Here is a 27,379-nt window from a genome sequence, read left to right as displayed (position 1 = left end):
GGGTCCAGCAGGAAGAAGTTCCTCAACTGGATCATCCATTCACTCATTCCTCCTTTGATGGGGACAAAGCAGTACAAACACACACAAGCACTACATCCTTTCTCAAGGAGTTTATACTCTAGTGGAGGAGGACAACAAACAAACAAATATATAATCTTTGAGGTAGAAATTAATACTAAGAAAGAAAATGAAGAGTGATAGGTGTATTACTCATGTGTTTTTATCTTCTGTATTTCTAATGCTGCTTTGATAACTTGGGGCCTTGCTGACCTTGGAGAGACTGCCACACCAGGGCTAACCGATTCCTGGAGATAATAAAGGATTGGCCTGGGATCACACCTTTCAGCTGCAAACCAACCAATCCTGAGCCCACACATGCCCTCACCTCCCCAGTTGGGGCTCTAGTGCTCAGGGCCAATATTCACCTGCCCTAATCACCCCAGGGCCAAGTGCTAGACAAGTCACAACAGCGCCTATAGCCCACTGATGTTATTCTAACTAACCAATCCTAAAGCTGCTTACCATGCCTCTCCCATTCCTTCCAAACAAACCACATTGAAGGCTCTTGCTCACATGCTCCTGTTGCTCGCTCTGCCTTCTCATTAACTCTGGTGTTTTCCAGCGTGTTCCTGAATGGCCTGGTAGCCCCTCCCTCTTCAGAACTGTGAGTAACAAGCTGTCTTTTCAGTGACATATGTCTCCTGATCTGTTGCTTCACTATACCGGAATAATAATAATAAAACTACATCATATACAAAAACCAGACAAAGATGTCACAAAGAAAGAAATCTACAGGCCAATATCACTGATGAACATGAATGCAAAAAACCTCAAAAAATACTAGCAAACAGAATCCAACAGCACATTAAAAGGATCATACACCATGATCAGGTGGGGTTTATCCCAGGAATGCAAGGATTCTTCAATATACAGAAATCAGTCAATGTGATACACCATATTAACAAATTGAAGGATAAAAACCATATGATCATCTCAATAGATGCAGAAAAAGCTTTCGACAAAATTCAACACCCATTTATGATAAAAACCTTCCAAAAACTAGGCATAGAGGAAACTTACCTAAACATAATAAAGGCCATATATTACAAACCCACAGACAACATCGTTCCCAATGCTGAAAATCTGAAACCATTTCCACTAAGATCAGGAACAAGACAAGGTTGCCCACTATCACCACTATTACTCAACATAGTTTTGGAAGTTTTAGCCACAGCAATCAAAGAAGAAAAAGAAATAAAAGGAATCCAAATCAGAAAAGGAGAAGGAAGTTGTCACTGTTTTCAGATGGCATGATACTATACATAGAGAATCCTAAAGATGCCACCAGAAAACTACTAGAGCTAATCAATGAATTTGGTAAAATAGCAGGATACAAAATTAAAGCACAGAAATCTCTGGCATTCCTATATATTAATGATGAAAAATCTGAAAGAGAAATTAAAGAAACACTCCCATTTATGATTGCAACAAAAAGAATAAAATACCTAGGAATAAACCTACTTAAGGAAACAAAAGACCTGTATGCAGAAAACTGTAAGACACTGATGAAAGAAATTAAAGATGATACAAACAGATGGACAGATATAACATGTTGCTGGATTGGAAGAATCAACATTGTGAAAATGACTATACTACCCAAAGCAGTCTACAGATTCAATGCAATCCCTATCAAACTACCAATGGCATTTTTCACAGAACTAGAACAGAAAATTTCACAATTTGTATGGAAACACAAAAGACCCCGGATAGCCAAAACAATCTTGAGAAAGAAAAATGGAGCTGGAGGAATCAGGCTCCCGGACTTCACACTGTACTACAAAGCTACAGGAATCAAGACAGTATGGTACTGGCACAAAAACAGAAATATAGATCCATGGAACAGGATAGAAAGCCAAGAGATAAACCCACACACATACAGTCACCTTATTTTTGATAAAGGAGGCAAGAATACACAATGGAGAAAAGACAGCCTCTTCAATAAGTGGTGCTGGGAAAACTGGACAGCTACATGTAAAGGAATGAAATTAGAGCACACCCTAACACCATACACAAAAATAAACTTCAAGTCAATTAAAGACCTAAATGTAAGGCCAGACACTATAAAACTCTTAGAGGAAGACATAGGCAGAACACTCTATGACATATATCACAGCAAGATCCTTTTTGACCCACTTCTTAGAGAAATGGAAATAAAAACAAAAATAAACAAATGGCACCTAATGAAACTTAAAACCTTTTGCACAGCAAAGGAAACAAGACAAAAAGACAACCCTCAGAATGGGAGAAAATATTTGCAAACGAAGCAACAGACAAAGGATTAATCTCCAAAATTTACAAGCAGCTCATGCAGCTCAATATAAAAAAAAAAGCCAACCCAATCCAAAAAAGGGCAGGAGACCTAAATAGATATTCCTCCAAAGAAGATATACAGATTACCAACAAACACATGAAAGGATGCTCAACATCACTAATCACTAGAGAAATGCAGATCAAAACTACAATGACGTATCACCTCACACCAGTCAGAATGGCCATCATCAAAATATCTACAAACAATAAATGCTGGTGAGGGTGTGGAGAAAAAGGAGCCCTCCTTCACTGTTGGTGGGAATGTAAACTGATACAGCCACTATGGAGAACAGTATGGAGGTTCCTTAGAAAACTAAAAATAGAACTACCATATGACCCAGCAATCCCACTACTGGGCATATACCCCGAGAAAACCATAGTTCAAAAGAATCATGTACCTCAATGTTCATTGCAGTACTATTTACAATAGCCAGTACATGGAAGCAACCTAAATGTCCATCGACAGAGGAATGGATAAAGAAGATGTGGTACAAATATACAATGGAATATTACTCAGCCATAAAAAGGAACGAAATAGTTCAATTTGCAGAGACATGGATAGACCTAGAGACTGTCATACAGAGTGAAGTAAGTCAGAAAGAGAAAAACAAATATTGCATAATATCGCTTATATGTGGAATCTAGAAAAATGGTACAGATGAACTTATCTGCAAAGCAGAAATGGAGACACATATGTAGAAAACAAATGTATGGATACCAAGGGGGGAAGGGAGGGGTGGGATGAACTGGGAGATTGGGATTGTCATATATACACTACTATGTATAAAACAGATAATGAGAACCTACTATATAGCACAGGGAACTCTGCTCAATGCTCTGTGGTGTTCTAAACAGGAAGGAAATCTAAAAAAGAGGGGTTATATGTATACTTATAACTGATTCACTTTGCTGTACAGCAGAAACTAACACAACATTATAAAGCAACTATATTCCAATAAAAATAAATTTTAGAAATTAATTTTAAAAAAAAGACATCCTGCCAGGGCTCCACATGGGCCAAACCCATTTAGAAATTGGAAGGCAAGGAAGATCTTGATATGGTTCATGCAGAACCACCTCCCAAGACAGACAGCAGGCCGGAGAAGGGTTCTTCCTTCTTAAAGGTGTCTCTAGAAGGAAACACAAAAGACATCTAGCGCAATTACTCCCATATTTAGATAGATCTTGGGCACACAGAGGAAAGTACTTGCTGTTTCACTGATTTTCATGAGCTCTGAAGGATGAAAATCCAGGGGCCATCCTGCCACCACAGAGGAAAAACCTATCTGAGAATGACGTCAAGCATAGGTAGGCAAAGCTGAACAATGGAGATAAAAAGAACTGTGATGATGAAATCGGAACCCCTGAATGCAGCCACAGCCCAAGCCAGCCAAACCAGCAAGCAGCCAGAATGAAAGCTAGATTCATCAGTATTATGAGCTGATAGATTCCATTTTTCCTAAGCCAGTTCATATTGCCATCTATCCCTTGAAGCTAAAAGATTCCCAACTAACACTTCTTATTGTAAATGAAGAAACTGAGATGCCAAGAAATCAATTAACTTGAATTAAGTCCACATGTCACTAAATGGCAGCGCTGTAATTCTATTCCAATTTAGCTCCAAAGTCTGTGTGCTTTCTACTATACGCCACAATGCCCCAGAGTCTCTTGTTCTCCTGACCCCCGTTGTGGACAGTGATTTTCACACATGCTGTTTCCACTTGGGCCACAGATGCCTTTAGATTATTCAGATCCCACTGGAGACCGGTTCCCATGGAACTCTTCCACCTTCTTTCACTTCTCTTTGCCATGCGCTTACATTATCTTAATCTCTAAAAGCTGGTTTTCACAATCTAAACAACTCAAAGAAGTAAGAGCTGTGACTGTGTAGTAAAGAGAGGAAAATAAATCTTGCTGATTTGGGATCCGGCTACGAGACAAATTTCCACAATAGCCCTCGGAGTAAATGACAAGTTCTATTCTCACCGATGGCAGAGTGCCATATTTTGACAATAGTTTTAACAGGAGAGGCCGGCTGGGAGGGCAGTGCTGGTGACGCTTCTTGAAAAGGGGTTTTCAAAGACGCAATGTGCTTTTTCCCCACTTACAATTTGTTTGGGAAAGGGAGAAAATGTCAGAGGAAAAATGAGATGACATTTGAAAACTTGAACAATGATAGCCATTGATGAAAGCATGAACGTAGTAAAAACAAAACAAAAGGAACACTCCTTTCTCCCTTGGTAGAAATTTCCGACCACATCCATATTCTTGGCCATGGAGTATACACTCTGTCTTGGTAACTAGATCCTTACCTTGTGGCCAAATCGGTCAGACAAGGAAAAGACACAAAGCAGAGCACGGAGAAAGCCCCCTGCCAGAGTTCCTCGCAATATACATTCACACACACACACACACACACACACACACACACAGAGGCACACGTACACACACCAAGGAACCTACCCAAATGCAGTGAGAAGCAGAGGGTGCATTGACTTTGGAGACAGAGAATTGCATACAAATCCTGGCTCTGCCGCTTTATATCATGAGCACATTGGGAAAACTACATAACCTCCCCAAGCCTTGTCTATAACATGGGGACAACACCTACTGCTTTGGCTTGCTACAAAGATTCCATACGATAACATCACTGGGGTCCCATAAATAACAGTGATGGTTATTGACTTTCCTAGGAACAGCTCAGGTCAGGTCTCCCTCACAGGGCTTCAAGCATGGCATAATGATGAAGCTTTGGTTTCAGACAACTCTGGGTTCAAATCCTGGCTTAGTCAAGTCCTAACTCTGCGTCTTAGGACAATGCATTCATTCGCTTTTGCTGCATGAGAAATGACCAGAAGATCTCAGTGGCCTGCAACAGTAACACTGATTCCGCCTGAAGGTCTGTGGGTCAGCCGAGCGTTGGCTGCTCTAAACTGGGCTCGAGCCAGGTGGCTTCTCTGAGTCCCGTTGCAGTTGCTCACACACCTGCAGGTTGGCTGGGAAAGCTTTCCTGAGGTGGCTCTGCTGTGTGACTCTCCTGTTCTAGTCTTGAATCAGAAGAGCTATTTCCCAGTGCCTGGGCATGTTTCCATGGTAACGGTAAAAGCCAGAGGGCAAGCAAAAACACATGAGGCTTCCAAGGCCTACGCCTGGCACCGGCCCACCATTACCTCTGCCATATTCTACTGGCCAAAGCCAGTTGCACAGCCAAATCCAAAACCAAGAGGCTTCAAAACACTCCTATACCTTTAGTGGGAAGAAGTGCAAAGTCACATGACAAAGTGACAGGAGGGTGAAGGATTGCGGAGGGTAAGGTAACCTATCTCTGTTGAATAATCTGTCTTGGCTCCTTAATCTGTAAAGTAGGAGTAATTCTACCTACAAAATTGGTTCTTTTAGATATTAATGATGCAGTTGCGTGCCCAGCACACTCCCTGGCCCATGAAGAGCACTTGATAAATGTTGGCTAATAGTGGGAGTCAATGCAGTGGTAGTGTGAGTGGAGAGGTACACTGTCCCAAATCTTTCTAGAGTGTTCTGGCCTGTTTTCTTCATTCATTCATTTATTAACTATGTATATAATATTCATTAACTACCCACATAATTACAGTGCAGGGAGTACAGGGAGTATGAGGGGAGAAGGGTTTGTTGGGGTCCATACCAGGAAAGACAGGGATTCCTGTCTTAGTTTGCTGACCGTACAAAACTTCTTTAGTTTGCTGACCCTACGAAAGAGTGATTTCAATTAACATTTGCATAGCATTTTCACATCCAGGATCTAATTTGATCCTGACAACTACCCTTTATTGTAGGTCTTGTTATCCCTGTTAAATGAAAGATGAAACTAAATCTGGCTGAATATCTCAGTGATGTTTACCAGACAAGCAGCAGACAAGAGGTCACCACCTCGTGAAGTCAAGACAGTATCTAGGTGCCACCAGGGTTACTTTAGGATGGGACCCTCACTCAGGGTCTCCTTCTCACTCAGAATTCATAGAGTCAAAACAGTTTATAGGAAACATCACAGTAATGCCATGTCACATCTGATGCTTGTTCCATTCATTCACTTATTTATCAAACAGTGAATGTCTGGCTTGAATGAGACAGACATTCACTGTTTGATAAATAAATAAGGATGAATGGGCATTATCCTGGAGAAAGAAATAGGAGATCAGAGAAGGACAGGGCATTTCAGATAGAAGCACAGCATAAGCAAAGACAAATGGTGAGAAACCTCAAAGTACCTGTGAGAAAGTGAGGACGTTCAACATAAGGCATCAGTTTCAAGGCTGGAATGGAGTAGATGACGCAGGAGAAGTAGTCTGACATCTTATCAGGGATGACCATGTATGTCATGTAAAGAAGTATGGATGTTAGATTATAAACAGTGAAGGGTCTTTGGAAGGGTTTAAAAAGGGGTCTGAGGAAGATAAGTCTGAACTTTCTAAAGAGCTACATGCCAGCTGTGTGGGTAAGGGCTCTGAAGAGTGTCACATCTTTATAAGAGAAACAACCAGCAAACAGCCTTCGACTTGGCTACTTTATAAAACTGAAGTAGATGGAAGGGCTGGTAGTGCTGGGGTTGAGCCCATCCGTAGGAACTTAACAGATGGGGGGGATATTTATACAAGCACAAAAGAGGGACCTGGTAATCAGATCTGAACACAGCAACCTGAATTACTAAACTATGAGGAAACTAGGAGGGCATTTCCTCATCTCCCTCATCACAGATGAGAAGATCATTGCCCACAAAATGTACAGACCTGCTTAAGGCCACCCAGGAGCCTGCTCAATCCCTGTCCTGTCCTTGTCTCCCCCCCATCCAGACATCCCACCTCCTCCGAAGGAGACTACACAGGGCACCTGAGTATTTACTAAGTGCACACACTTCAGAGGTCAGAGAACTGGAGATCTTTGGGAGATTTTGTCACTTAGCAACCTCTGTCTTTCTTGGCATGGCCCCCAACAAACCCTTCTCCCCTCATACTCCCTGCACTCTGGGCTCCCATGGAGGCCAAGGAGACATAGATACCAAGGGCGTGCAGAGCCAGTATCAGCTATCCTAAGAGAAGAAGATTCCACAGTCCAATGGAACGTTTGTGAGTTTAGGCTAATCCCATAGGAGGAGGTCACTGAGATAAGTGAAAGTAAAATGCATGGTTCTGAGGGAGCCAGATCCAACTTAGGATGTGTCAGAGACCAGAGGAAACCAGATGAGTGACCCAGCCTCAACCTCCAATCTGTCCAGTGGACACTCTTAATGGTCCAACCCTTATTGTAGTAACTTTGTTCCGCAAACATCTTAAAAGCCCCCCCCCAACCCGCACCTACCTTTCGCCTCTTAATCTCAGTTCTTGCTGAGTTGAGGGGTCCTCAGGCTGACTCCTTGGCTCTCACTAAACAATCAATACATATGACCTTGAAGTTCAAGGTCTCTCAGACTGCTTCTTATCACTAAAGTAAAGGGCCAATAATATTGCCAGTCCACTCCTCACTTCCCACCTTCAATTTATTCACACAATTCTTCAACGTCCCCAGCAGAAACTGCACTTAAAATAGACCAAAGAGAGGCCCCTTTACTATAACAAAACGCAATTGTTACCATGAATCAGAAGAAAGTAGAAAGGATAAATCTAAAGGAATACATCTGGGGTTAATAGTCTGTTGGCAAATAATCTTTTCTTGTTCCTCTCTAAGGTCTATTGGAGGGAAGGGGTGGCAGGGAGTGGTGTATTAGAGGAAAAGACTCTCTTGAGAAAGATTAACTGTGAAACAGGTAGTGCAAAATACAAAAGGCAGGAAGCGTGCCCTGTACTGCAGCTCTGAGCGGCCTCGTACAATGTGTCAACCCTGTGGGCTTTGACACCTTTGCTCTGGAAATAGAGGGAGTTGGACAAGGTGATTCTCCAGCTTCAAGAGTCTATGATATTAACCTAAAACCAGATTGAGGAAGATTAGAAATCAAAGCTCATGGACCACAGGGGAACTCGAACAGACTCTCGAGGTTTAATTTAGTCCCTTTATTGTCTCTTTGTTTAGTTTCTGGTTTTTCTTTCCTATGGGCTATCTATCTTCCCTATAGCTTTGAAAAAAAAAATTTAATAAAAAAGTAAAAATACTCCCAGAGGGAGGTCTGTGGATTTGTGGAAAAATGGGACAAGAAAGTGCTGTCATAGGGTAGCATGGACAGAGAATCTAAGGAAACACATGCTCCTGGCCCACTTCCAAGGAAGGCATGCAGGGCAATTACAGACCTTCTCAGAGGAGCCCAGGCTTCAGAAACAGCCACAAAAGAGTCCCAGGACTGCACTGGCCTGTCTCCTGTCGTGAGCTGGCTGGCCTTCCACGGCCACGTTGAAGGCCCGTGTGGTCTGCCTGGCACTGACACGCAGAGCCAGGCTGTCTTTCAGATTCTAAGAGGTTTCTTTGCACGTGAAGCTCTGGGAGCTACTGCACAACACAAAATAAATATTTCTGTTGGGAGCTTCCATAGATGTCAAATTTTCCACAGCTAATTTTGAAATACACCTAAAAATCTTTTTTGTTTTCCAGGGAAGATACCTTAATAGTCTCCTCAAATTGGTTAGACATGTGGCTTTAGAGAATTTTGACACTCTGGGGTTGGCCACAAAAACCAAGTAACTGTATATTACCTAAAAGCTGCAAAGATTGTTCTTACAGGAAGGGAGATCTTATTTGCAGTGTAATTTATATATTCTGTGCTAAGCATTTGAAATTCACAGCTGTCCTCTAAGGAAGCACTTTTTTAAACTAATAGGCTTGACCTGCTTTTTAGCAGTTTTAAGCTTACAAAAAAATTGAGCACAGGGTCCAGAGTTTCCATTTGTCTCCCCCCATCCCCTACCCTCATTCCCCCTGTCTTGGTACAAATGGACCGTTAGTGTGGTACATTTGTTACAATTGATGAACCAATATTAATACATTATTCTTAACTGACATTCATAGATTTCACTAGAGCTCACTCTTTGGGTTATACACGCTACGAGTTTTGACAATAATGTAAAATGACATGCATCCACCATTACAGTCTCATCCAGAATAGTTTCACTTCCCTAAAACTCCCCTGTGCTCCCCCTTTTCATCTCTCCCTCCCTCCCCCCTGAATCTCTGGCAACCAGTGATCTTTTCACGTCTTAAGGAAGCAATTTCATCCACTTTCAAAGATGAGGAACCCAGGCCTTAAAGAGTTTAAGAAATTAACTTACCAAGGTCAGTGGGAGGTCTACTAGGTTCCACCTGATGCCAGGGTCAGGGTTGCCACTGTGCATTTATCCAACCAACTACCACTTCCTGAACACCCTCTAGGTGCAGGCACAGTGCAGGTGCTGGGAACATAAGGATGAATAAAACAGCACAGCTCCTCATCCTATGGAGCTCATAGGAATGGGAAGCAGGCATTGAACAAACTAGCACACAAGTGAGTATAAATAGTGACCAATGGTTGAAGGGCGATAAGGTCCTAAGGTATAATAAGAATACTCGGGCTTCCCTGGTGGCGCAGTGGTTGAGAGTCCGCCTGCCGATGCAGGGGACACGGGTTCGTGCCCCGTTCCGGGAAGATCCCACATGACGTGGAGCGGCTGGGTCCGTGAGCCATGGCTGCTGAGCCTGCGTGTCCGGAGCCTGTGCTCCGCAACGGGAGAGGCCACAACAGTGAGAGGCCCGCGTACCGCAAAAAAAAAAAAAAAAAAAAAAACTCTACAGGGAGACCTAGTTTACGTTGGGAGGAGGTGGCTTAAGTGGTGGGTCTCAGGGAAGACCTCGCTGAAGAATAAGCAGCAATTCTTCCAAGGCAAAGGGAGTGAGAAAACCGTTTTCACAAAGACCATGAGGTGGAGCAGAAATTGGCTCTTTCAGGAAAACGTCCCTCCCCCGTACAAAGTGGTCTAAATTCAGTTCTCTCAATTTATAACTAGTCAAGAGCACTTCTGAATAGGAGATTTCATGTGATCCAGAAAGTTCCATGCAAACATCCTCATTCCCCAACACTAGGACACACGCTAACCACTAATATTCACGAAGTGTCTTACAACACGTTTGATAGGTTTGAATTTTATCTTTACCCTCACGTTCTAGAAGAACAAACAGAGGTCTGGAGAGAAGCAAATGTCCCAAGGCCATGAAGCAGTCACTGTCTCCGTACCATGCCACGTCTACAGTGAAAGAGCCACCTCCTACATGTCCACTCCTGCCTCAAGGAATCAGTGAGAAGCACGGTGCCTGGCACAAAGTGGTCATCAAATCAATACCTGAAGAACAAACGAATGAATGAATGAAGGCCACTGATAAGCAGTCAAAGACTGTCAAGGAGGCAGCTTGAAAGGGCAGCGGTCTTGCACTCAGACACCCTGACTGTTCATCTCTCCTCCAACAAATGACCTTGTTTGCCTCTCTGGCCTCAGTATCCTCAGCTGCTCATCAGTAAGTATATCCTTTAAAATTGAAAAGATAACCAATATTTTTAAATTAAACATAGTAATATAACTATCAAACTCTGAAAAGACAAGGGAAGAGGGGAGGGAAGGAGGCTTATCTGGATTCTTACATCTGTGGATTCATGATTCATTCAATCTAACACTGCAGGCACCCGTGACAGCCACCGTCACTATCCCTTTCCTCACCTGTGGCAGACATCACTAATTAGTCATGACACACTTTCCCAAAGAGCCCACAGGAAGCCTCTCAGCCCTGGGCTCCAGGCAGCTACTAGGACACGCCATCCATGACCCTCAGGACGAAACCTGATTGCGATCCCTACACCAAAAAGATACCTGCTTGATTAAGAGCAGCTTCCAGGGAGAATTGGAGATTAAGACTTAAATCTCTTGGAGCTTTCGCGACTCTGAAATTCTCCAACTGGACACAGCCTCAGTCCTGGGTTTTCACTGACTTTGCAGCACTTTCTGTTTTCAGTGAGGTAGGAAATTAATCAGATAAGGCCCAAACATCCCTCTGGCCCAGAGTTGCTGGTGATATAGTAAAAGATCATTTGTTCCTTTCCCTAGGACTATTCCCCTCCTCCCTTCCCCTGTCAACCACTATCTCACAGTTACTGTGCAACATTTCCTTCCATGTTTTATATTTTATTGTGTCTATCCTCCTCCACAATTTGTACATTTAAATACATATATATATATTTTTATATATCATAATATGTTTCCCTGTGCACATGTGCAAGGATTTCTCTAAGGTATGTGCCCAGAAGTGAAGTAGCTGGATCATAGGCTATACATAGTTTCAACCAAAGTAGAATTTACCTAATTTTTCTGCTTGTAATTATTTCTTTCTAAATCCATCTCCTCTTCTAGACTGTAAGTTCCTGGAGTTCCTGGAATGTGGTAGGCACCCGATTGCTGTTTGATGAATGAAATAATTTAATTTAAATTTCAGACAGCCAAGTATAAAGGAGTAATTGGGGCTGATTTTAACTCTACCCTTAATCCCTCCTTTGCCCAAGCGACGTTCAGTATAAATAGTGTTGTGGGCTGAATTGTGTTCCTCCAAAGTTCATAGGTCGAAGCATTAACCCCTAGCTCAGAATGTGACTATATTTGGAGGTAAGGATTTAAAGAGGTGATTAAATTAACATGAGGCCGTTAGGGTGGGCCCTCACCCAATCTGACTGGTGTTTTTATAAGAAAAGGAAATTTGGACACAAAAAGAGACACAAGGGATGTGCACACACAGAGGAAAGAGCCTGTGAGGACATGGCAAGGAGGCAGCCGTCTGTAAGCCAAGAAGAGAGGCCTCAGGAGAAACCAACCCTGTCAACACCTTGATCTTGGACTTCCAGGCTCCAGAACTGTGAGAAATAAATGTCTGTTGTTTAAGCCATCTGGTCCTTGGTATTTTATCATGGCAGCCCCAGCAAACAAGGTCGAGTGCTACCTCTACAACCAAAGCCTCCAAATTGCCACTCCCAAGCCCTCTTCTGTATTAATATTGAAGTCTCCATCGAACTCAGAGACTCAAATTCCTAGCTTAATAGTCTTTCCATCACACCACTGAGCTTCAAGCTATTCCATAGAATTTCAAGTTATACACAGTGGGGACACTCCCTGAGTAAAATGTTGGTAAGTTGCAGATTTTAGGCTCCCTCATCACTACCATCAGAATAGCTTCATAAATTGGGCTTCCTCCCTAAATTGTCTGAATCAAGGACTTCATGCATTCAAAAAATAAATTGGGAAGAGCACTAAAGATGTCATAAAAGTGATGTTTGTTTTCAAAAATTTTCCAAGAAAGAGATTCAAATTCAGAGATAGGTAATGAAAATGCTCAATAAGACAATTTTATTCATAATAACCAGAAAAATTGTAAACAACCCAAATGTTCATCAAAGGGGGGATGAATAACAAAGTGTAGTTTAGTATTATGATTGAATATACTCAGCAATTAAAATTAACACTCTATTGATACACTCCAAAACGTGGACACATCTCAAAAACAGCATGCTGAGAGCAAAAAGCCAAGAGGAAGAATACATTCTGTCTGACTCCATTTATAGGAAGGTCTATAAAAGCCAAAACAAATCTATAGTGACAGTGGATCAGAGGTTTCTGTAGACAGGAGGGGAACAACTTAAAATGGGGCACTGGGGAATGTGAAGGAGATGGAAATGTTCTCTATCTTTTCTGTAGGAATGGTTACACAGGTGTACATATTTGTCAAAACTCATCAGATGTTAGACTTCCAATGGGGTCGTTCTAATTATATAAATATATCTCAAAATTTGACTTTATAAAAAACCAAAAGTGGTCAAAAACTAGTATGTCATTTGATCCCGGTTTCTCCACTACTCCACTCTTAAAAATATGTGTATTCTTAATGTGACTTTGCATGCCTCAGCAACTGCAGAAGCAGAAACTACTCTTTTTGTATATATTTGGGCATAGATTATGGGCATATTTGCTTAGATTTGTATAGATTATGGGCATATTTTTTCATCTTGCTGCCCAAACAGATTCTTTCCTTCCATGCCTTGCTTGATATCTCTGTCCAGCTTCTTTTTACGAGTTTCCAGAGCTATACCTTTCACTTCTGCCTCAGCCTTCCTTTTTTGCTGTTTATTTCGGTTTTTGTTTTGTAGCCCCAGAAGCACAGAATTATGTTAACTGTAATCCTTGCTTTAAGGCACACTATCATCATTGGTTCATGTACAATACTCTTTCATTCTATTTTATTTGTAAACAATATCATGAATACCCTGATCTCACTGCCCAAGCTAAGAACTAGAGTATTACCTCTAATTTACATCTTTCCATGGGTTCTCCCTACATCCATCCCTTTGCCTCCTCCTGAGATTGTATTCATTGCATTTATCGTTCTTTTGCTTTTTTTGTTTTTAGTTTTTCACATGCAAATTGTATAGTTTTCCTTATGTTTGACATTTCTAAAAAAGGTATCAGACTGTACTCCATTTCTTAGGATAAAATGTTAGTGTAACATAGTGTTCGTCCACTTTCACAGATGTATAATAATCCATTGTGTACACATCCACAATATTTGGACAATCTTTTGTCTTGGGCATTTAGGATGTGGCTAGAATTTTGCTATTATAAACAGTTCAGCTTTGAACATTCTTGTGTTCTGGTCTGGTGCACATGGACATGGACTTCTCTTGGGCGTATATACCCAGGAATAAGATATTGGGTCATAGGGAATGGGAATGTCCAACTTCACAAGTTAATGCCAAACTGCTTCTCAATATTCTAAGGCTATTGGAGGAGAAAAAATCAATTAAGTGGAAAGAGAATGATAAATTTTTAGAGAATTGATTATACTCTTACTTTCTTTAGTATTTTATATATATATATATACACACACACACACACACACACATATATATGGTCATTTGTTAATATTAGAAGATAAATAATATGCCATGTCCTACTTGGCTTCTTCATAAAATCATAGTTGGAATATTTGTGAACAATAAGAAAAATATTTTCCCCTATATTTCCAGAAAATCAGAAGCCGTCATCATTGACCTCTTCTTACAAGTTTTAGAAATAAGAACATTGACCTCTTTTAAGAAGTTTTAGAAATAAGAACAATAGTAATGACAAGTTGAACACTTTTATGACCTATGCATGCATTTATTGTTTGTCATTTAGTTCTCATAACAATCTTATTAAGAAGTTCCTATTACTATTCCCGTTTTACAGAAAAGTAAATTGGGATTTAGACAGGGAGATCCTAGTGAGTAGTTAACCTAGCACTCAAACCCACCATCTTTTTTTCCATTGCACACCTGGCCTTCCCAAGCCTCGCATAAATTTTTGTGACCTGACTTCCCCACAGAACACTTCAGGCAGTTTCTCTCTCATAGTTTCATCTGGGACTGTGTCATGGTGAGATCCTGCTGTTGGTTTACTCTCCGTCATGCTGTGCTTTGTCTACGTCTTGCTATCCAATATAACTACCACCCATCAGCCACAGAATGCCCCTTGGACCCATGTCTCCTCCTCTGGTGGCAATTCCTTCCAGATTTAAGTCACACACACACACTCACTCACACACTCACATTCACACACACGTATTTCAACCACTTTGCCTCCTTCCCATTGAAGACACTACAGAGTCTTTACAGTTCTTTCTTGGCTAGATGTCGTGAAAGGGATGCTGAACTGATTGGGAGCAGAATAAATGTGTTCTTCATCTGCAATTAACTGCACATTTTGGACAAATCATGTAACCTCTTTGAGGCTAAATTCTTGTTGTTGTGAAGATCAAATGAAATGACGCACATGACAGCACTTCAGGAAATATAAAGTGCTAAATAAAGCCGAGTTACTGCTATTGCTGTCAGTCCCCTTTCTTAAACCAATGCTATTTAAACCCTGACTTAAATGGGTCTCACATTGACATTCACAAAGCTTACTGAGACAGTGCAGTATAGTAAAGTGAGGGTGAGCTTGGAATAAACCACCATTGAGTTTGCAGCTGGCTCTTCAGCTTACAAGATATGTGACCTTAAGCCTTAACAACCTTACCTGAAAAATGAGAATAATACTATCTACCTCAAAGAGTAGTGAGGATTAAATTGTATGTCTTACATAAAGCATCTCTGTCAGGCAGAATTCTAAAGTCATCCCTGAGATTCTTGCCCCCTGGTATACATGTCCTGTATATTCCTCTAAATTGGGTATGTAAATATGTAAATATGTACATGTAAATATGATAAGATTTTACTCCTATGATTAGGTTATTAATAAATCGACTTTGAGTTAGTCGAAATGAAGATTACCCTGGGTGAGCCTGACCTAATCAAATGAGTCATTGACTGAGGTATTGGGCCCTTCCTTAAGAAAGAGATTCCAAGTGAGAGAGAGAGAGAGAGAAAAAGAAACCCTCCTGTTGGCCCTGAAGAAGCAAATGATATGATGGGGAACAGGTCACATGGCTAGGACCTGAGGGTGACCTCTAGGAGCCAAGGGAGTCTCCAGACAACAGCCAGAAAGAATATGAGGATCCCACAGCTGGAAAGAATTGAATTCTGCCATCAGTACAATGAACTTGAAAACATATTCTTCCCTAGTCAAGCCTCCGGATGAGAATGCAGCCCAACCAACACCTTGAGCCCAGACTTGTGAGAACCTGAACAGAGAACCCAGCTGAGCTGACCCAATTGGTCTGACACACTCAGACCCTGACCTACAGAACTGTGAGATAATAAATGGGTGTCGATTAGAGCCGCTAAGTTTGTGGTCATTTGTCATGCAGCCATAGAAAATCTATACGTATCTAGCACACTGCCAAGCACACAATCTGAGCTCAGTAAAAGTAACAAACCTTAGGGCTCTCAGAAACATATTTAGCGTATCCAAAAATAAATATGCTCTCTCCTGCCTCCTGATCTTCATGCATGCTCTTTTCTATACCTCGTATTACTTTCTTCTCTCCCTCTACCCATTTTTCACTCAGCCAAATCCTATTCGTCCATAGGATCATACCCCCGAAAAACGTGAAGAGACTAAACCTCAGATTTTTAATGACTACTCTGGAATTACCTACCCAGTTAACAGTAGAACTGAGACCATAACCCCAGTTTCCTGATAGCACTAAATCCCTTTGCCCCTCATTTGTCCCTGAGGATCCCTGGTTTCTCTTATCCACCATCTTGAGTTTCCTCCCCAGTTCACTTTTCTCAATAATGCCCTTAAAACAGACATCCCTATCCCAACAACTGAGAGAAATAAAAGTCCAGAGGAGGCTCCTCCCTCCATACAGTATTAGCATCTACCAGTGGATCAAAGTTTCTCCCTTCAAAACTGGTGGTTTGGTATTGAGGTTATGAACAAATATCATTCATCCTATGCCTCAAGTCACATGCCCACAGGAGTTATTTATCAGCAAAACAACTCTTTGGCCAGGAAGCTGACTTTAGTGAATTTATGTGAATAAAAACTAAATAGCATAATCAGCTGCCCCAATAGAAATTCACTCCTAGTTCTCCTTATCACAAGCAAAAATAATTGTAAGGGTGTTTGGTCCAGATAGGTGGTCCTCGAATATGGTTTATAAACTAATATTGGGTAAGCCAAGTCACTGTATATTGTACTACAGCAAACTGGTAATTGAAAAACTTTTTGTGAGGGAATTCAGGGCTCTTGACCAGATACTCAAGGCTCTCTCGAAATTCCCTCCCAAATTGGATGAAGAATGTGTTCAGGAAAGAGCAACCAGGAAGTGGTACAACACCATGGTTGATGGAAGGAGGGATGCTTACCCAGTAAGAGGGCCAACCAAGACTGCCATGGTTGTTATTTCCCAGCATATTTATCAAACAATTTATTTTGTGCCTACTACGTTCCAAAGACTGAGCTAAACCCTGGGGCTGGAGATGTGTATTAGATATTTCCCCTGCCCTCAAGAACTTGAATTCTGGTAGGAAGCAGAGAAGTATTATAAATAATCATTGCAATGTGGGTATTTAGTTCTATATTGAATGGATTTTTGATGGTGAATAGTGACACAGAGGGAGGAGTGTCACTTTGAAGAGTTATCTTACTTTTCATGATGCCAACAAAAAAGAAACTTCAGGGAAACAGATTCTAACTGAAAATAAAAAGGACTTTTCTCATTGTCAGAGCTGTCTAAAAAGAGGATGAACAAAAGAAATGAGTTCCTCATCCACAAAAATACTCAAGCTAACACTGAAAATCTGTGAATAGAAGACAGTTTAACAAACTGCTTGAGTATATGTTCTAGAACAGAGTTTTTCAACCTTGGAACTATTGACGTTTTAGCCATATTGTAGTGGGAGTTGTCCTGTGCAAACCCCATCCACTGAGTGTCTCAGTGTGACAATCAAAACTATCTCCAAACACTGAAAAATGTCTCCTGGAGGGGAGAGGGATGCCCCTCCTGGTTTAGAACTCCCATGATAGAGGAAATCAGAATTGAATTTGAACCCTGGCTCTAACATCGTCTAGCTGTGTAATCTTGGGCACGTTACTAAACTCATTAACAGACTCACAGACTCAGAGAACAAACTTATGGTTACCCAGGAAGAAGGGTAGAGGGGAGGGATAGTTAGGGAGTTTGGGATTGACAAAAAAAATTGTGTATCACTATATTGTAGAGAAATACAGTAGATTAGCCACTGTAGATTAGCAGCAGCATCACAGATCTTCAGGCATCCCTTTGTAGTTGTTGTGCTATTTTCACTAACCTTGGCATTAGGTTGCAGTCTTTAGTATTTATACATAAAAGCAACTGTGTTAACTCTGGAAGTTCGTTTTGTTATCGCAGAGAGCTTATCGCCCTCCATTATTCCTCATTTCATTTACAATGAAATCACAACCCATTCATTGGCAAGGCTACTGCAAGATTCTGGCCCTGCCCCCTCTCCCAGCCCCTTTCCTGCCGAGTTCCCATGTGGACCTTCTGCTTGTTCCTTGAACTCGCCAAGCCCAGTACTCTCTGCAGTGCCCTTGCATGTGGAGTTCTCTCTGAGAACCCCAGAGAAAGTCACTAACTGAGCTTGTGAATGTAACTTGTATAATATTGTACATCAACTACGCATCAATAAAAAAGAAAGGAAAAAGAATAACTCATTAAGCCTCAATTTTCTCTTCAATAAATTGGAAATACTGTGAGCATCACTTCATAGCTTCAAGAGAGGATTTAGGAGATATTGAAGTTGAGTGCTATTGAGTGCTCAATAAAGTGTAGCTACAGTAATGGTTGATGTTGTCAAGTGGACAGATGCTGAAGGTGGAGGAGTAGACAGGCAAATTTTAAGGTTTCTTTCAACCTGAGATTCCCTAATACTAAGTGAAAATCATTGCCTAATTTTTTATACAGATTAATATTTTTCTCAGAAAGACTTGTTTGGAGAATAAATAGAATATCTCATTACAAGCAGACATAAGAAGAATTCCTTTTTCATTAACATTTGAGTAATGAATGGGCATTTGCTGAACTTAACTTGAAAACCCAAATGTGCCATATTGTAGAGTTTCTTAACTCCCATTCATTCTTCCTAACCCCATCAGTGTTGACAATCCAAGTGCTGGGAGAAAAGAATCGTGGGAACTGTGCTTCAGTTCCTGCACTGTATAATCAGGTTCTTGTGAGGATTAAATTAGTTCATGTATAATAAATGCTTAGATATTATTATAAAATATAGTGTGCATTAGGAACACAATAGTGATTAGCCTTGCCAGAGAAAGTCACTAACTGAGCTCATGAATATATCTAGAAATTCAACAGGAAAACAAGAGAAATAGTACATGTTTAACACAGGAGTCTGGTGAAACATGGAGGTATAAACTTAGGCAGGGGTTATATCCTGAAGTTCCTAATATCCTTTGCTAATGAGTTTAATTTAATTAAAGGTTAAAAAGAGTGCGTTTGGGTGAGTATGTGTGTATAGGAGTAGGTGAAGGAATGAGTGGACTGGAGCCATGAATTGGATGAGGAGATGTTGTCCTTCTTGACTCGAAGCAAGGTGATGAGATTACAGATCTGGAGAACGGATAGTAGGTGGGGTACATTGGATCACTGCTCCCAATTCTTATTCCCTCCATGTATTAGAATTAAACATGAGTGTTTTTTGCCTCAAGACATCCCAATAGAGTGGAAAGATATTTTTCCATCCAGTTAATGTTGGGTTTGGCCACATGACTTACTTTAGTCAATGAAATGTAGGCAGAAGTGACAGTATGCCAGTTCCAAGCCAAGGCCTTCAGAGGAATCACACCCCCTCCTGGTTTCTTGTGATCCATTATGAGAAGAGTCAGAACGAAAATACATGAAGCAGACCTGGACTTGACAAGAGCTTGGAGTCTAGTCTGGCCCACGAAACGCAGTCTAAATCTGCTGAACCACAGTCATCCTGTAGATCTGTTAGCATGAAAATACATGACTATCATTTAAATCACTGAGATTTTGAGATTGCTGCAAAACCTGTTGAATGTATCAGAGATTTTGCAATAGCCATTGATTCATTCAGTTAATACATATTGAGCTTGTACCGTATGCCAGGCACTGCTCTAACAACTGGAGGTACATCAAAAGACAAAACAGACAAAAATGCATCTTACATTCAAATGGTTGCAGTTGTCCAGGTGAGAAGTGCTTAGGACCAACACTGAGGCTGTGAACTTGGGAATAAGAAGTGACTATTTTTACTTGACTATAGAGATTTCAACACAGGTTTAACAATTCATGAGAAAATATGTCCAGTAACCACCTCACAAAGTTTCATCCAAAGAAAATTGAATTTAGGAGGACGAAGTGACTAATGAGGGGTCACTTAGCGGACGTACTGAGGATGCCATTATAAGTATAAAATAAAGCCCTCACTCTGCCTCGGAATTACCTGGGATGTTTTAAATTACTACAGTCCAGGCCATATCCCATAAATTCTGATTTGACTGGTAGAGAATCAGGCATCAATTTTGTTTTGTTTCATTTTGCTTTAATTTTTCAGGTAATTCTAATGAGCCAGCAGATTTGAAAACCACTGTCTTAGATCTCCCTGTGTTGCAGACAGACTGCACTAGCCAACCAGACATCAAATGCAGCAGATGTAGTCGTGTCTATAAATAATGACTTCACTTCTAAACCGTGGAAAGATTGAGTTCAGAGATCTTTAAGTTCCCAGGTCGGAGCATCTACGGTCTATGAACTATTCCGGCAACAGACACAAAAGGAGTTGACATTTGCTTTCATTATGACTACTTTAAAAACTCCAGCCTAGGATTTCTGTCACTGATCAAGCAGTTAAACTTTCAAATTCAGTACATTTGAATTATTCATGATATGAATTGATACGAATGATATGTTGTCACTTCAGGCTAAACACATCTAAAGCTATGTCCTTAAAAGCAAACTGTTTCAACATGAAAGACCCAGAAACCTTTTGGTTAGGTCAAAATTTCAACAAATGTTATTAAAGTTATTTTATTGGCCTTGTTCCCCCTCCTCAAACAGTTTGGAGGGTAGGCTCCTTGGAAAGCAATCAACACAGTTTCTGCCATGTGCCAGGAAATGAGCAATCTAATTCCAGTTCTCATGGTCAGGAATAATTTTTTTCTAGTTGCGATTTGTCAACAGCTCCGGGGATCAATGACTCTCTGGTGAAATGGGCCAATTCAGAGGAGTGGGTGGTTTTTTACATGTCATTTCTTCCTCTCTATCAAGTAACTTAGGTAGTAATGGAGTAGAGCTCATGGGAAAGAGTCTTTTATATATTATAAAAGAAAAATCCTTCCCTCTATGTCTTACAACCATAGTTAAATATATGTCAGCCTAATAAATAACAACTAGCCCATAAACTGGGCATATCCATAAAAAAGGCTTGGCCAGTGTGAGCTCATTGGCTCAGACCCAGAAAAAACTTCTTCGTGTTTGAATACTACTTGGGGAGTTTGTTTCATTACACCTGTCTTTTGTCTAGTTCCCAGAACGGACAGGACATAGTCACAAAAATAAAAAGGAGCATCACCAACACACCCTTTAATTCTCTGCTGTCTTTGTCTAGTTTTGACATCTGTATATATTCCAGAAGAGCTCTGGTCATTGCTGTATAAGAATGACACAACATGGATGGAGAAGGTCCAAAAAAAATTAAATTAATGACCAAAAGGTTTGGCAAGTTGCCATATGAAGACACAGAGTCCAAAAAAAAAACAAAGCTCACAGGCTGAAGAGGGATACGGTTGAAATCTACTAAACCATTACAGATGTGGACAAAATAACTAGATTTGGTTCAACAAGTCCCAAATAACAGTACTAAAATATACCCTCCTTAAATCCTTAAGGAAGAAATTTCCAGTAAACTGTACAGTGATTTCTGATATACAAAGCAATAACCAGTGAAATTGGGTGTTTTTTTCTTCCATTTCACAAAGAACAAACCTAAAGCTAAGATTTTAAATGACTCACACAAGGTTGCACAACTAGTATACATGAATATTAAATATTAATAATAACCTCCTTTAGGTTTTCACCATGCGCTGGCTACTGTGCTAAGCAGTTTCATGCATTATCTCGTCCTTTTAATCCTTGCAACAACTCTTTGAATTAGGTATTGCCATTATCTGCTTTATACAGTGACTTTTAAGTAACCATGTAAATGTCTCAAAATTACACAGTCGGTATGTAATGGAAGGAATTTTGTAAACCAGGCCATCTGATTCCAATATTCACACTGATCAGATCAACTAACTGCAAAACCCCTAGGCCATTCTACTTCAGTGTATACATATGCATGTCTGAATCCCCCAAAAAAGAATTGATGATAGAAACACAAACTTATAAGTGGCAACACTGTGATTAAAATTCAAGTCTTCTGAATCCAAATCTGGTTGTTTCCCCTAAGCCAGTTACTTTATTTAGGACAAATAAAGGAGAGTTTTTGTACTGCAGGCAGTAAAAATCACAAGACTTGTTAACTCTAAAGCAATAGTTCAGGCTAAAATATCAAGTCACTTCAGGAAGAGTTGAAACCTATTCACGTTTGACATAGGTTATCAACAAAAGTTGGAACACTGGAACATCTCTGTGACCTATGACAGTAACATGAAACTAGCTATGCCCTCCCACATCTTACCCATTTCAGAGTCCAAGCACACAGAGGTCCAGCACAAAGAGTGGACCTTTGTCCCCAGGGGAACAAAAAGTCAGAAGTGCTCAAAGCAAAATGGGGATATGGGTCAATATAGTTGGCTCAGCCTCTCGTTGGGATCTGGTTTCCAAATCATGTCTGGAAATATCAAAGCCCAAGATCTATGAAAATTACACAGTCTTCCATTTACTTTAGCTGTAAGACTTCCTTGAGAAGGAACCAAGAAGTCCTAGAGCCCAGCGTCCCTTAGAGGGACTAAGTTTTCTCAAGGTATATGCCTGAGCTTACACTCTAGTCTTGGACAGGGGATCTTCCAACTTCATCCCTTTATCTCTGTTGACAGGTTAGCTCAGGGCCACTATCCATCTCTCCATCTTCCCATACTTCTTTCTGTTCTTGCTTTCTTAGTAATGTTGATGGCTGACTCTGATTTCTCTTTTCTTATATCCAAAAAGACTGAAGAATTCCAAAGGGCTTATGAACCCAGAAAAAGCCAATAAATACAACAGCTTGAGCAAAACAAGTTTCTTTCATCTGTGGCTCTTGAATTTAAGGCTTATATTTGGCACAGTTTTGTGGGATCTATTTACCCTCTGAAAACATCCATTGTTTTTAAAGTAAAATATTGCCATTAACAAAAATATGTAAGAGTATCATTGAAGCCATTTATTAATTCAACAAAAATCTAGAGAACACGTTATATGTCATGCACTGAACAAGGAATTATGGAAATACAAAGATGAGCAAGATATGACCCCTGCCCTCATGAAAAATTCTGCCTTGAAGAGGAAACAAGGCTCTTTAGTGCACTAGTCACTATAATGTGGAAGAGAAAGTGTCAACAGGAAAGGCATTCATATTACCACGTTGGTGTTTTGCTGATTAAATGAGATAATGTATGTAAAATTAAGTGTGATGAGAAGTCAAAGAAGAGCATGCACTCCAAGATACAAGGTTCATATAACTCCAGTGGCAGTGGGAGTGTGGATGGCAAGGAGGAGATTTCAAGGAGCCACTTGGGACATAATCTTCCAAAATGCATCAAAGATGAAACTATTTTTAGGAAACCATAATTTCCTAAAAATTATCATTTTTCCTGTCCTCACCTCTCTCCTAACTCTGCTACAATCAGTCTGAAAGGCCCTGCTGTTTTCTAGAAATCTGGCCTGCAACACAGTCAAGAATTCAATGGGAGATGCCTGGGCACTCAGGAGGTTTAAGAGGGGAAAACATCATCCATTTAAGAAGGTAAGGTATGCGGTCTTCATGATGGTGTGTTGCTTGGAGGCCCAGAATTCGAAACACCACCACCACTTGTAGTTTGCAATTCAGGGAAGAGGAAGGCAGGATGTGCAACAGAACCCAAGCTCCAATAAGCTCTACCCCATCACCCAAGAGTTGGAGCATCTCAGGATAGGTGTTCACCAAACATCCTTCCATCCAGTGTGTGTTTTTCTCAGCTCAAGTCCCGATACCCAAAGATCTCAGAGGCCTGGAGACAGCCTGAAACTGCGTTGCCGGCTGGAATTCAATGATACCTGGACAGACTACATCTGGCCAAGCGGAGGAAACATGTGAATGTGGTACCCATCCCCCTCCCTGCCTCCTCCCTGCTTTTCTATCTACAAAGTCTGGTTTTCAGTATTCAGATCTGAACCATTTGGTTTTAGTTTTTCCTCTTCCATATCATTTCAGCAGTTCTGCCCTAGAATTCCAAGAAGGAAATTCTGGAAGTAGGAGCAAACCTTTCAACTGAGCTTCATTACCTACCAAACATCCTTCACATGCATTTCACTTCTCCTTTGGTCCTTACAGCACTCCTGTAGGGTCAGTTGTATTCATCCCATTTTATAGATGAAGACTTGAGGCTCCAAGAGAACACTGGACTTACCCAAGTGGACACTACAGTGGGTGCCATGGCACTTGAATCCCCTAACTCCAAATTTCACATCCCTTTCCTATATCCCAGGGCCTGTCTACTGAGACCAGCAGCATTCCAGTAGGTTAGAAAAGCAAACTGAGCGAGAAGGAAGTCAACTCCTCGAGGTGAAATAAGTCAAGATGCTAAGAACTAAATACTCCTTAATGTAATATCAGTTAGAGGAGACAGCAGAAGAGGGGAATATAGGAAGACTTTGGGGACAATAAGCTTTCAAGATTTTCAAAGGAGACGTAACTGGTTCTAACTTATTTCTCCCCTCTCTCTCCTATTCCAAAGACTTTGATTTCTCCTCAGAAATATTCACAGAGGAAGCACTTTTAGCCAAGGAAATCACGCTAACTGGCTGTGTAGTTCCATGCTCTTTAACAGTGGTAATCATAAAGTTGTTCTTTATAAAAAAAGACAGCCCCCTGGTCGTGTCATGATAAGAGCCACCGGCTGGAGGTGGCTCTTATCAAGAATCAAGGGTCTGCTGTGGTCTGGGTGCTGTTAGAGACATTCACGAGTTGGCTGGTGTGCCCAGGAGTACAGATGGCTTCGTGATGTCCTGTCAGTAGCCGCTCACCTTAACCATGAGATGGCTGGGCTCAGGTGTATTGCTGAAGCGTGGCAGGTCAGCATGACAGTGAGCAAGCACTTCAGACCTCAGCCTCACCTGACCTTTGCCCACCAGGTCACCTCGCCAGCTGCGGACACCTCCTACTTGCGACTTCTTCAGGGGAGAATCTTAAATCCATGGGCAATGCATTGACCCAGAAACCCAGAGATCCAGTCTCACCCTGAGAAAAAGACAAACCCAAATTGAGGGTTGTTCTACAAAACGCTTGACCAACATTCTTCAAAACGGACAAGGTCATAGAAAATAAGGAAGGACTGAGAAACTGTCACAGACCAGGGGAGACTAAAGGGACATGATGACTAAATGTAATGTGACATCCCAGATGAAATCCCAGGAAAGAGAAAAAGACATTGGTGGAAAAGCTGGTAAAATCTGAATAAAATCTGGAGTTCAGTTTATAGTAATGTATCAGTGTTAATTCGTTAGTTTGGACAAATACACCATGGTAATATAAGATATTAACAATAGGGATAACTGGAAGAAGTATGTGAAAACTCTCTGGACCATCTTTACTACTTTTCTGTAAATCTAAAAGTATTCCAGAATGAAAAGTTTATTTAAACTTTTTTAAACTTTAAATAAGTTTAACTTTTAAGTTAAAATTGTTAAGACAATTTTAAAAGGCAATGCAAACATTTATTCAACATCTCCTAAACACTAAGTCACCATGCTAGGCACCAAGATAAAACAGGGAACAGAACAAGCTTTGTCTCTGGTGGTCTAGGACAGAATCTAGTAGAAAACAACTACAACCTAAACAAACCCAAGCACCCTGGTCCTCTAGATAAGACTGTCCTTTAATATGGAAGTAAAATTGCTCAAGCCCATCCCCTACTGGCTACAAGAAATTCAGTCCCCTCACAAGTATTTCTGAAAATTCTTTGGAGGAAAGGGCACACGCTCCAAAGACACAAAGCTATGAAAAGATGAAGTTCGGGTCATTCTCCAAGATAGGCCTCTGCATCAGCCTAGGCCTGATATTAACCCTTCACTCACAATGTTATTGACACAGAATCTTTTCTATCTTTTCTGTACTTGAGTTCTCAATCCATGAGAAATAGAATCATAGAGTGTACAGATGGGGAACTAAAATATCATCATTAACGACACCATAATATTGGAAAGAATGGCTTATAACCATGGGTGACTGAACTCAAAGCACCAAATCTCAGAATTAGAGAGACTTAGCCAGCTGTAGTCACTGACTGAGACAGGACATGCCATGTCCATGCTGAAGAGAGAGCAGCCTGGGTGCCCCCTAGGGCGAGTCTACACACAAGATGGGGAGGGAGGTACCAATGTCCTGCATGCCTTCCTTTTACCAGCACAGGTAGGTGGTTAGCAGGTCAGAATAATGCACAAGAATGACAAAGATATGGGAAATACATCTCTTTACCTAAAACAATGAAAAGTAGGAAGGGCTGAGGTAGGTAAAATATTTCTTGCACGTGTACTCATGATTCCACAGAGCTTTATTGAACACCCACTGTTTCCCAGGTCCTGGCCCAGATGTTGGAAATATAACAAGCAGGATGGACAAAGTTCTTGCCCTTGTCAAACTTGCACACTCAATGGAGAAACAAACAGACAAGTAGACAACTTGAAGATTACTGTGCTTTGCGTAGCGACCATTTCCGTGAAAGGGATAGGGAGAGACAGGGGCTAACTTTTAGATCAGGTGCCCAGAGAAGGCCTCACTGAGGAAATGATGGGGTCCAGACATGAACACACACACCTGGCAGAAAAGCCTTCCAGGCAGAAGGAAGGGTCAGTGTAGAGGTTGAGGCAGGAGTGTCAGGGAACAACCAGGAGGCCAGTGTATCAGGAGCTCAGTGGGCAATGGGGAGAAAGGGAGAAAGAAGTCAGAGAAGTGACTGCAGGCCAGATCAGTAGACAGTGGCTGAGTCTTTCTGAACTTCCCAGAGCACACGACTTTCACCTCTGCTCTCTGCACCCTGCAGGCGAAGAGAGAGGGGAGGCAACTGGACACACAAGCATCAATAATCAAAATACAGACAACCTGGATATTCAGTTATGTCAGTCATAAGTTTGAAGAAAATTGGTACATATTTTTTTTTAAATATCATTCCAGTGGAACTTAAAATGTGGAATTCTTACTGTTTGGATATGTGATGTAATTCAGAATTGAAAAGAAAACTGATGTCTCCCTGTAGTCAAGAGGGAATCTGATATTACAAGTTATGAAAAGCCATCCCTTAAGTCTAAACTAAATTCTTCCTGCCATCATTTAGGAGCATTTCTTCTTGTTATGTCTTGAGAGTAGGTAATACACCAATGGATTGATGCAAAATACCCTCTGCCCTCTGAGGAACTGTGTTTCCAAAGG

The sequence above is a fragment of the Stenella coeruleoalba genome, assembly GCF_951394435.1.
Source record: "Stenella coeruleoalba genome assembly, chromosome: 17".
Taxonomy (NCBI): domain Eukaryota; kingdom Metazoa; phylum Chordata; class Mammalia; order Artiodactyla; family Delphinidae; genus Stenella; species Stenella coeruleoalba.
The sequence above is the reverse complement of the archived record's forward strand: the minus strand, read 5'-3'. Positions refer to the sequence as shown.